At 49.8% G+C, this 12,462-nt stretch overlaps 1 non-coding gene across 1 annotated transcript; it reads right to left on the reverse strand.

The window, feature by feature from the left end:
- Window positions 1-3,333: 3,333 nt before the first annotated feature.
- On the reverse strand, window positions 3,334-3,440 carry LOC124510539 (U6 spliceosomal RNA). Its single transcript, XR_006961738.1, has one exon. It is a non-coding gene; the product is annotated as a U6 spliceosomal RNA (small nuclear RNA).
- Window positions 3,441-12,462: the final 9,022 nt, after the last annotated feature.

Here is a 12,462-nt window from a genome sequence, read left to right on the forward strand (position 1 = left end):
CACAGACACAGGATAGGGCAGCCTCCATAGGGCAGGTTGGCACCCCCAGGACTCTCAGTTTGGGACACAGAGCTCTGGCCTTTAGCAAGCTAGGCGGATTCCCAAAACAGCCCCTCCCAGGGTCCATCCCATCACCCCACTTTCAGAGAGCATTTCTTGCTTGTCTCTTGTCTGGGGATTGTGACACCCCAGAGCACTTGGCTCAGAGGAGGGAAGATTCACAACTTCACATAAACACACAGATGCAAACCTACCACACATACACACAGCTCTTGGCAGGTTGCCTGTGGGCAGTGGGGCCTCCCTCTCACGTTCCTTGGAAATTGAGAATGAAATTGGATCTGAGACCAATCTTCAGGTTGGAGAAGACTTCTCCAGCTGACATGTGGTCTCTCTTTCCCACCACATGCCACTTCCCTTCTTGGCTCAGAAGTGCTCTGGGCAGGGTCCTAGGCTGGGGTCTGGCTTGGGGGCATGGCTGCTGTGTGGTCTCCTTGCAGACTTTGGACCCATGGTTTCTCCTATAACTATTGCTGCCTTTCCAGGCCCTGTGACAGCTGCCATCTGTGATTAGGAGCTAATGCAGGTGAAGCCTGCTTGGCTGTGACTGTTAGCTTAGACCTTTCTGGAGGCAACATTGATGGGGGACTGTGGTGCTCAGAAGCAGGAGACATGGTGGGAAGGTGAATGAGACAGTGTGTCTGGGGCCAGGGATTGGGGCACCTGTCACCGCCCTAGTGACAGAAGTGATGTGGGGGAGGTGGGGGTGGGGAGAGAGATAGATAAGAGAGCATATAGACTCATTAAATACTTTCACTAATGACTTTAGGTGAAGGGCTCACCTAAAGCAAAGGGCTGCTTCAAGTGTACATACCCCATAGTGATAAGACTCTTTTCTATGTCCCAATTCTCTAGAGAAGGAAAAGTTGTGACATTGCCTCCCTCAGTGTTAGAGCCAGGGCAAGAAGCTGGGACCCCTAGCATTGCAGGGGTCACATAGGTCACCCCTCCACAGGCTCCCATTCATTCATTTATTCATTCACTCATTTGTGCAACAACCATTCATGTGCAAGGCTGCAGTGGTGACAAAGACAGGGCAGACACAGTCCCTGCCTTCATGACCTTTATAGTCTGAGGGAAGAAAGACACTGAAGACAAGAAACACACAATTGATTATTGAATTACAATTATGATAATTGATGTGAAGTAAAAAAGAACTCAACGCTCCTAGAGTTTATAACGGGGGCATCTAGCAGGGTGGGAATAGTGGGTATGTGGCCACCATGATTCATGAACTGTGGAGGAACCATAGGCACTCCTGGGCCTTCTCTTGGGACTTCAGGTCACTCCCTGGCATTGCCAGGGAGCTGGGAGGCAGGCTCTGCGTTGTGGAGGGCAAAGGAGAGTCTAACTCTGCCTCTAATTCCCCTGGTGACCCTGAGTTTGTCATTTTTCTCTCTTTGTATTTGTTCATTCCTCTGTAAAGTGGAGATATTTGACTAGAAATCCCTGCAGTCCCTTCTTAGGGTCCCAGAAAAGCAAAGGCCAAACTATAGTTCTTCCTTTGCAGACTGAGAAAGGAATTCAGGAACAGGGATGAGACAGCTCCTTGGCCACTGATTCCAGTGATCAGCAGAGAGACAGAGAACAAGCCCAGAGCCAGGGGACCATGGTTCTTTGACATCACAAATGGAGGAGTGAGCATGACAGGTGTGTCCCCAGAGTGGTTGGAATCAGGGATGGAGATATAAGAGGAGAAGGTCGCTGTCATTTCACCAAGGTTAGGACTAGAGCAAGGGTTGGAAACTGAAGCAAGCAGGGTTTAGTAAGTTCGACATTAGGCAGCACTTTCTTGCTGGTTGCACTGAGACGTGGTAGGCAATCAAGGGGATGAAGAGAAAGTGTCAGAGAGATGTTCCAGAAAAGCAGGGAAAAAGCTTTTCTGAGGGAGTGTTTGTGTGGAGGTGGAGGCAGGAGTAGATAGATGACCTTACGAGGTCTCTCCCTCAGACGAGTCCATGGATCTTTTCTTCCGTTGCCACTGATGTCAGCACTGTCTGGATGTCTGTGAGAGGAAGATGTCAGGTCTTCTTGGAAATGAGTTTTTGAGCATAAACTATCCCCAGTTCACATCTCTCAATGACACATGTGGCTAACTGCAATTGTCACACTCAATCAAATCGAGCCCAATTACACCTTTGCTCTCTTGTCCTGCTGTAATATAAATATGGCTTCTGAGAAGTGTATTAGTTGCTGGCAATATAAGGCTGGGTTTGGGGGCTAAGAAAAGCTAGGTGCTTCGTGTTTCAGACCCAGAAACAAGGACTGGAGATGAGGTCCTTGAGGGCATGGGATTGGCCTTCTCAGAGGACCCTGCGGTAGTCCTGTCTCTAAAAACAGGAGATGGATCAGATGCCATCTCCAGGATTCTTTGTGTCCTTGGGCTTTTTTTGTTGTTATTACCCATGGTCACAGGCTCTCCATGTGTATGTAGGTAGGGGGAGTATTGCAGTCATCCATGTGTCTGCCTGCAAATTACAAAAGGTCCAATGAAACCCTGCCCCCCCACTCCCAGTGAGGAAGATGCTTTGCATCTTTAATGATTCATGATGTCAGAAAGGCAATCTAGAACATGAAGGATTTCAGGTAGACACAAAGAGGAATTTCTGAACAGTAAATGTGGTTAGACACTGTGACAGAAGAGCAAACAGATGGTGAGATCTCCAAAGAGAAGACAGTCTCTGTGGTGCCTGTGGCTCAGTTAGTTAAGCATCTCACTCTTGATTTCGGCTCATGTCCTGATCTCGGTTCATGGGGCTGAGCCCCATGTCGGGTTCTATGTTGACAGTGCGCAGCTTGCTTGGGATTCTCTCTCTCTGCCCCTCCCCCACTCTCTAAATAAATGAATAAATAACCATTAAAAAAAGAAGAAAGTCTGGGACAGGGTAGATATTTATAAAGGATAGATTGACCACCAAGATTCTCTCTATCCCAGGGTTTATGAGCGTGGATATAGACATGCTGGAAAGAGTTGACTGTGTGCACAGTTGTTATAGTTGACTTGTATTCAATGAGTGCATCACAGCATGGGAGGAAAAGAGGAAGAGGAGGAGTAGGGTGGGGAGGAGGAAGAGGAACAGAGTAATGCTGGACATAATAGGGCTTGGGAGAGTGAAAGTCTCTTCTTTATCAGTGTTAGGACGGTGTTTCTGAGGTGAGGGATGGTGTGTGTGTGTGTGTGTGTGTGTGTGTGTGTGTGTGTGTGTGTGAACTCAGCATCAGGAGACTTCCCTTATGAGAGTCAAGCCTGCAGCAGAATATACAGATGTCTGCTACCATGTGGGCTGTCCATGGAATTTGCATGTCATTCTTGTGCAGGGGCCATGCTAATCTTCTCTGTATCATTCCCATTTTAGTATATGTGCTGCCAAAGTGAGCACATGGGCTGTCCATTTAAATTCAGGGTGCTGTGCATCCCTTGCTAAAACAGCTTCTTTGTTTTGTTTTAAGTAGGCTCTGTGTCCAATGCTGGGCTTCAACTCATGACTCCTGAGATCAAGAGTTGCATGCTCTACTGACTGAACCAGCCAGGTGCCCCTAAAACAGCTCCTTGTATGTGATCCGTTCACACATGCTGAACGTTTGCTTTGCCAACAAGCCACTATCACTCAGCCTCAATACTGAAGAGAGTAAAGATCTAGGGATATTGTGAAGAACATGGCTTCCAGATTTTTTCAGTATGGACTCCAGTTTGGGGCTCAGGCTAGACTCAACTCCTTTTTTAACACAATCCTGACAGTGGTTTTTTAATTACATACATACACACACACACACACACACACACACACACACACACATCCCTCCTTCCCCCACTTGACTCCAAGAACCACAGAAGGATAACAGTCATAATTCTGGACTTTGGAGGTATGACCTTGAAAAATCCTGATGCCCAGCCTCCAGGCTTATGGCAGAACCTTTCAAAATCACCCCACATCTTCTAAAGATTCTCCTATTAATCCACATAGTCTCCAAATTTCTCTTGGCCTTCCCTTTGGTGACTTCCTTCTTAGAAAGTTTCCCCATGGAAACTTTGAAGCTGACCAGTATAGTCATTTTTTTTTTTTTTCTCTCACTTTTAGCTTCTCTGAAAGGACCTGTATCTCAGTGTCTTAAAATCAGGGGGCCATACCCTGTTCAAGGGTAGGGATAGTACACTTCCCCCTTTCCCACGCTCATATGCCTGTTTATGCCCTTAGAATTAGTCTCTGACTCCTTCATGTAAATGGTCTCCTGGATTATATTATCAACTTCCTCCCAAATCCCCATAACACCTTTACAATGCTAGAGGCATGTCAACAATGCTTCTTGGCTGCTTGAGAGGGGAGTTTCAGCACCACGGACAGAGCACTGCACTTGTGCGCGCTCTCTCTCCAGACTGGATTGTCACAGGCTAAGTCCTGACTTTCCAATTTTGGAGATAGAGGCTGGGATGAGAAGATAATTGGTGTTGTGAAGAATTATTATCACTTTTTATTGACTGCAAGACCCTGGCCAAGCCACCTCTTCTTCCTGAATCCCACTTTTTACTCTATAAAATGAGAGGAATGAATTCCAAATATGCTATGAGCCTGACTGTCTATAATCATCTTTCACAAGAGGTCTTTAAAAGTAGCTTTGACACACATGACCTAGGTTAGGGGAGGTCCAGTTTAGCTTGTAGGTTATAGGAATACATGACCTCGGGTCTTGGAATCCACTGAGTCTCCCAAACTCAGTGACTGGCATCTCCCTCCAGCTTGCTGAAATGTTTAGCACAGGGGCATCTTCCCTGTAATATTTGTTATTCCAGATACCTCATTGCCCACTCCACTCATAGGCAAAATCTTTCCTGGGTTGGTGGGAAGGGAGGGCTTGGCATGGTGCAGTCTGTTACACGAAACTTAACTGAAGATAGATAGAGTACTGCCATGAAGCTGGAGCTGATTAGGCATCCCTGGAGGGGAGCGGCTATGTAGGAATGAGAGTGAAGAATCTAGTCTTCTTTGCACTGGCAGGTCAGCAGGGTGTTAGAACTGAGCCCCTCCCTCACTTGTGGGAGCTGCAGTGGGAGTTCTTCTTACAACAGGAGGAATGGCTGCATAGATTGGCATGGGGCCCAGTGTGGGGGTAGGGTGGGCAGAGACTGGAGGCTCTTCAGAGCCCTGAGGGCTGGGGGAGTCTGCCTGTGATGGTGGGAGAGAAGATAAGAGTGCCAGACCATGGCTGTGTCCTTATGTGCCTGTAGTAGGGCTACACCACCTTTTCAGCCTCTTGGTTCATCTGAATGGGGTCAGTCCTTTTCTTGCAGGCCCCAGAAAATCCTGCAGACAAAAGAAGCTCTTCTTTTCTATTCTCCAGTTCCTTCGTTTCTCATCTTCCCCACTTATATATTGACCACTATATACTTGACCACCATATATTTCACTAAACTGATAATCCGAACACTCCTTGTTTCCCTGTCCAGGGCACTTAGCATCGGGGAGAATGTGTAACGATCATCCTTTGGGTGATGAGAGAAGCAGCTCAGGCTCTACTTACTGGGTGGAATCACTTGAAACTCTCCATAACTTACCTTACACAAAAGGGAAATTCCAGACAATATTCAGGTTACCTCCTATCTCTTCTTTGGGTTCTTCTCCCTTTAGAGATGTCAAGTGCCTACCGGCTGTTCTATGCTACCCAGTCCTCGCCACTCTTCCAGGCCTGCTAATCTCATCTCCCTTCCCCTAGCCCTGAAAACAGTGCGGTATGTCTTATTCTGCAGCCCCAGGCACAGATTCAAACTGCTCCTCTGCTGAACATGGCACTCCTCCCAACAAAAAGGCATCTGCGTGTTGAATAGGCAGTGATGCCTACCCAGAAAAGGCTGGATAAATAACGATGGGATTCCAGGCATGGTGAAGGCTGTTTGAGGAACATATTTAAGGCACTGCTGTCCTGTGTCATTTTTAACACTGGGTGGTTCACTGCCTGCCTTACCAGTGGACAAAACCAGTTCTTGGGAGTGGAGTTGGAGTCAGAGATAGAACAAGTCTCTTGCTTGGCAGAGAAGACTGGTGTTTGCATGTGTGGGTACAATATTCTTGTTGGGGGAGGGAGAATTGGGGGCTAACACTCCACTAACACCAAGAGTACCCATTGCTCAGGTCCAAGTCCTGAAAACCATTGCCCAAACAGGGAGGTGGCTTGGGGGTGCAAGGCCAGCCTGGAGGAGCAAACTGGGTCCCATAGTCTTAACTGCAGTAAGCCCAAGGCTTTGGTCTTAAAGAGAATTGATTCTACTTCTCATCTCCTACCAGACCCAGAGAGCACAAGATACATGGAGACTAATTTTGACCCACTGTTAGGAAGACAGTACTTTTAAAAAAAAAAAAAATTATTTATTTTATTTTATTTTTATTTTTATTTTTTTTTAATTTTTTTTTCAACATTTATTTATTTTTGGGACAGAGAGAGACAGAGCATGAACGGGGGAGGGGCAGAGAGAGAGGGAGACACAGAATCGGAAACAGGCTCCAGGCTCTGAGCCATCAGCCCAGAGCCTGACGCGGGGCTCGAACTCACGGACCGCGAGATCGTGACCTGGCCGAAGTCGGACGCTTAACCGACTGTGCCACCCAGGCGCCCCTTTATTTTATTTTTTGAGAGAAACTATGAGCAGGGGAGAGGGGCAGAGAGAGAGAGAGAGAGAGAGAGAGAGAGAGAGAGAATCTTAAGCAGACTCCACGCTAAGTGTGGAGCCTGACGTGGGGCTCAGTCCCATGACACTGGGATCATGATCTGAGCTGAAATCAAGAGTCAGATGCTCAACAAACTGAATTATCCAGACACCCCCAACACCCTTCAAATAGAGCAAGAATTGGTCTGTTTTGGGTGTAAACCTAGTGTCTCCATCGGTGCCTGGCACGTGGAAGATACTCAGTAAATATTTATGGAATGAATGTTGAAGGATTAGAACTGTCCAAACAGTGGCTTTTCTTAGGAGACACAAGCACCTTGTCCTTAGGTACATTTCAGCAGAGGCCAGGGGCCATTTAACTGTTATGTTGCTGGAGGGGCTCCTGTCGCACTGATGGCTTGGTCTTGAGGGTCTTTTCTCTTCAACTCTGAGAGTCCATGATTCTGTGATTTCTTTTGAAGGAAGGAGACCTTCAGAATGGGGCCAGGGCTGGCCTGGCAGTAGGAGTCTTTATAAGGGACACATACCCGGTACCTTTGGTCCAGCCACCTCTGTGACATCAACCTGCTGCCAAATATGCTTGTTGAACTTGACAAAGAGAGTGTGTCTATTTCTTATTTCTTGGAAATCCTTACTGTGAGGCTCATGCATTGCAGTCTCAGCTTGGCCTGTGACTTGCTGGCCATCTGTTCAGTGGGGTGATATCCATCTGACTACCCGTGCATACTTTTCAGAGGTGGGGGCTCAGTAGGACCCTAGGTGGGCGGGGGGATGGGAGAGATTTCTGGTTGCCTTCGATGGGGAGTGGAGGTAGAGTGGGTGTGGGTCCCAGCTCCAGCTGCTCCCATGCTGTGTCCCTGGCGCTGGCCCTGATGAGGATGAATAATTGATGGTGACTAATGGATCATTGCTCCTGTATGAAATATTCAGCAAGGACCATGGCAGGTTTGTGTAATCAGATGTTTCATGCTGCCCTCCTGGTAGGTGTGGGGCTCCTGGGTTTCCCTGACTCTCAGAATCATGGGTGTGGGGGCACTTCCCCAAAGAGGAGTGAGTTTTGTGTAGAGGGTCCTGTGGGGCAACCTTCTCAGGGTGTACTTTTACAGGGGAGGGGGCAGAGGCCCATAGTCCTTTATTCTGGACTTGCCTGCTTTATGGGGTGGCTACACTGTCCAACATTCAGAATGTTGGTGAATAACAGAGAGGATGGTTAGGGGTAAACAAAGGTGCAACATGCAGCCCCTGGGATATCTGAGAGGGCATGGTGGGATGCTGATGGTGGATGGAGGATGGGGGGGGGGAATGCCGTCCCCTCCCACAATGCTCCCTGCCTCTTGGGTACTGAAAACAACCCTGTAGAATGGCCCTATTATGCAGATGAGTGAGAATGCTCCAAGGGGTTAAATGATTTGCCTAAGATTGTACAGCTCTGGGGTTGTGGAGCTGGGCCCCTCCCACAATGCCTCTCCTTAGAGGTGTGTCTTCAGGGACAAGTCTCTTGGCCCTTTCTCCCCGTCCCAAAGCCACCTTGTTCCCTCCTCCCCTTCCCCACTGACCATGTGGGGAATGATGTCATGGGGATCCCGGGATAGAATTACAGCCACAAGCAGCTGTGCCAAGAAGGCTGGCTGGTCCCCAATGGGGGATGGGATGATGGGAGTGGCTGTGTGTGTGTGTGTGTGTGTGTGTGTGTGTGTGTGTGTGTGTTGGGGAAGTGCCCCTTCTGATCAGCTCAGTAGGGAGGAGAGTAAGCCCCTTGAGTATACCAGGAATTCAGGGAGGAGAATGGCCAGATTTGCAATGGGGGCCTGGCCCCATGGTGCGGCTGAAAGGAGTGCCTTCCCATGCTGAGCCTCAGCCACCCTATCAGTGGGTGGTGGCCTTCCTGGAGCTGCTCCCAGGAGCACTGAACCTTCTGTGAAGCTCCAGACCCCAAACAGAACCTCCAAATTCTGGCTCCCATTTGATCTTCCTCCTTTCCCATGTCTCCCATCCCCACCAGAAGCTGGACGAGGGGCCACCTGAGGACATGGCTGTAAGATGAACAGCCTAACTCAGCCCTTGCTCCTGAGTTCTGAAAGACCCCGAGGACAGAGATGGGGCCAGTGCCTCTGGCCACCCGTTTCCAAGTCTCACAGGCTCCTCCCCCATCAGGAAGTTCTTCCGGCTTCTAGTCCCATGCCCTCCTGCCGCAACCAAGTGGATCCTCTTGTTCTTTGGGTCTGCAGTTCTCTCCCTCCAAGGTCTCATGTAACATCACAGGCGTGGGAGATGGATGAGTAATGCTTGCTTAACAGAGGGGAAAACGCAATTCAGGATTTTGGGGTTAGAGCCAAATCCCTCTGTAGCTATCTCTCATTTCCAACCTGACACATTTCTCCGCTCAATACCTGGGCGCTGTCCAGGAGGCCAAATCAGAACATCTAGCAGGACTATTCCCTGCCTCATGTAGACCCTTGACTGTGTCCTCCCATGGGCACAGCTCAGAGCGTTATAATGACAGGATCATCCTTGCTAAGGAATGAGGGAAAACTTCAGTGGGCTTTTACCACATCCCTTCATTTCACCCTTCTGACACTAGGGGTGGAGGACAAGGAGTGAGGTCACTATGGCAGATTGCATTTGCCCATTTTACGGTTGGGGAAAGTGAGACTCAGCTTGCCAGAGTTCACACTGCGGTGGGAGTATGAAAGCGTGTTTGGTGTTCCGCTCTGAAATCCAGCCCCTGGGTACAGGGAATGCCAGTGACCAGGAAGCCAGGCTCTTGCCTGCGAGAAAGTTATCTCTGTTTTCTTGGCCTCTGCTGCAGGAGGGGCCCTGGCTGACCAGATGGGCTGCAGCATGGAGCAGGCCCACGCTGCCATCTGGGGCACTGTCCCTATTCCATTAATATGCCCTCAGAACTGTGATGGCTGGAAAGACTATTCTTGCTTCTTTTAGCTTCAGTTCAGTGTTAGGTGCAAAGGACTTGGCAAATAGGAAGGCGCAGGGGAGGAGAAGGAGAGCTTTCACCCTCAGGTTCCCAGAGGGAAATATTAATGGTGCAGAAGAGGATCTATTCTTTTAAAAAAGAAACAAACAAGGCTGTTTCTCATAGAAAACAGCCCCCCTCCTTGTCAGAGCCACACGTGCCTTTGGAGTTACCATCACAGGGTTCCCTCTCCAGTGCCTGGTCGAAAGGAGACCCCCACTCACAGAGTTCCCTTCTCTACTGAGTTTTCAAGCTCGGCTGAGGGTCTACAACACGCCCAGCCCAGGGCTAGTCTTGGCAGAGCCAAGGGCTCCTCTCTGCCTGTGGGCGACGTGGTAGAGATTCAGACTAAACTCCCATGGGGGTGAAGGAAGTGACAGGAGACAGCAACACAAACCTGTCACACAGATGGGGGCACTCAGCTGGTGGCTGGAAGCTACGCAATACAGCCTTTTGGAGTTTAAGGCAAGGGAACCAAGGGCTGCACTGTTGGGGGCCTGAGGACCTCCCAGAGGAGGACACTTCCATTGGAAACACACCTCACTGGAGTCTTTGAGAGTTCTCACTCATTCATTTGGCAAGCATTTTCCTGAGTACCCACCAAGGGCCAGGCACTCTGCTGTGTGCTGGGGATACAAAGATGCTTAGTGATGACACAGCCCCTGCCCTCCATGGGCTTACAGTCCAAGCACACAAACAAGTAATCTCAGTATAGGAAGGCAAGTGCTAAGATAAAATTATAGGGTACAGTGGGATAAGAGAGGAAGCTGTCAGTTCTGCTGAAGGGACTCAGGGAGGACTTCATAAAGGAGAAGACTGAGCTGGTGCTAGAAGAAACATCGGGCATTTTCCAGATGGACAAAGGGAAGATCATCATTTCAAGCAGAGAGAATCACAAGAACGGAGACTTGGAGGTGGGAAGTATCCTGGAGGGACTTGAAGGGCTGGGGAGGAGGGCAAAAATACTGGGAGGTGGGCAGGGAGAAATGAGGCTGGAGGGGAACAGGAAGCAGCCACCCTCAGAAAGGCTGTGAATGCTCAGTGGGAAGGATGCAGGTGAGAGAGAAGATGTGCACTCCAGGATCTCACTCTGGCAGGGCACGAGGGATGGCTTGGAGAGCGTGACAAGAGACAGGAAGCTTGGGACCCCTGGGTGGCTCAGCCGGCTAAGTGTCGGACTCTTGATTTCAGCTCAGGTTATGATCTCTTGGTTCTTGGGCTTAAGTCCCAAGTCTGCACTGACACTGCGGAGCCTGCTTGGGATTCTCTCCCTGTGCCTCAACGCTGCTTGCGCACTCTCTCAAATTAAATGAAGAAACTTAGAGAGACAGGAAGCTAGGGTTGGGGACTTGTTAGGAATGGTGGCCTTACAGGGTGGTGGACGAAGGGACTGGTTGGAGCAGGAGCCATCTCTGCCTGCCCACGCCCAGCAGAGCGTAGGGAATGGGTGTCAGGGTAACTTGTCCTTGGCTCCTTTGGGAACCTGGAAGTGTGAGGCCCCTGCCCCAGACCATGCCTTTGCTTTCTCAGGCCAGCAGAGTCAGAGGCATCAGGACTCCACCTTCAAGGAAGAAAGAGAGAAGTTGCGGCCTGTTTTCCTTGCGACCCTATCTGTCTGTCTAAAGTAGGGGTGACAAAGAGAAGACAGGTTAAAGCAGGAAGGCAACAGGGAACAGCTGTGGACCACAGCGCTAATGAAGGCCAGGGTCAGGACCCCTGGGCCGATCCCCTCTCTGGTGGATGTGCCTGGCCCTGCCCCAGGGGGCCTCTGGCACTTACCCCCAGGAGGGCGAGGCCTTGTGCACCTGTGTGCCCCATGCGCGGACCCCACGGGACTGTTTCCCAGTGATCTCATTCCCTCGCCTCACTTGCGGGGAACATGCCTGCTAGCAGTGAGCCTGTTTCCCTAGCTAATGGAGCTGGGGAAGTGTGCATTCATTTTTCCCCTGAGCTGTGACAGGCAATAGGAAATTTGCCCTGAAATATGCATCAGTGTGGATTGAAATAAAACACTCAGTGTATTTTGCAACAGAGCATTAACAAGGAATAATGTGGGGATCTCACCCGGATACCAGCTTCGAAGGGTACATTTCCCCCAGACTTTCTTCTCTGTCCCTCCTGAGCATCCCTTTGTGTGTGGGGGGTGGGTTGACAGGGAGAGATATATGGGAAAGGAGCCGTGGAGGGTCAAGGACTGCAAAGTGCCAGCAGTATCGGGAGACCTGAAACCTTGTATTTCTAGAATGATGGTGAGTTTAGAAATACAGAAGAAAGAATGAGTATGTTTCAAGCTCTGGATACCTGGGCCTGAATAATTAAATTGATTCTCTGCATCACTGGTGGAATTCATGTTGGTGTGAGCAATGCGGTGTTAGGATGGGGACCTGGAATGGAGGGTGGGCACTGGTGCAGACCGGGGTTTTCTCCGCACACCCCACTTCTATTTCTCATAACCTGTAAACAGACTGTACCCAGCCAGCCAGGTGAATGGGAAATGGCTCTATTTTAGTTTATTTTACTCCTCAGGAGGTAAAAGTACTGTTTGTTCAGGCAGTTACTTCCTCAGCAGGTGAGTTTGCCAGGAGAGGGCTGGATTCCCAGAGCTTGATTCTGCCAAGGGCTCGGTCTCCCTCCCAAGGTGGGACGCCCCCAGGACGCTGCTCCCTTCCCAGCCTCTGCGGCCTTCTCTTCACGCTGCTGCCCTCATCCTTTCCAGACTGGTGTCCTGGCAGGGCTGGGCTCCTGGTCACTCCCCAACCCCCACCCCCAGCCC

The sequence above is a fragment of the Lynx rufus genome, unplaced genomic scaffold (assembly GCF_022079265.1).
Source record: "Lynx rufus isolate CCGP_SWC_20201006 ecotype Redwood Valley unplaced genomic scaffold, mLynRuf1.p SCAF_15, whole genome shotgun sequence".
Taxonomy (NCBI): Eukaryota; Metazoa; Chordata; class Mammalia; order Carnivora; family Felidae; genus Lynx; species Lynx rufus.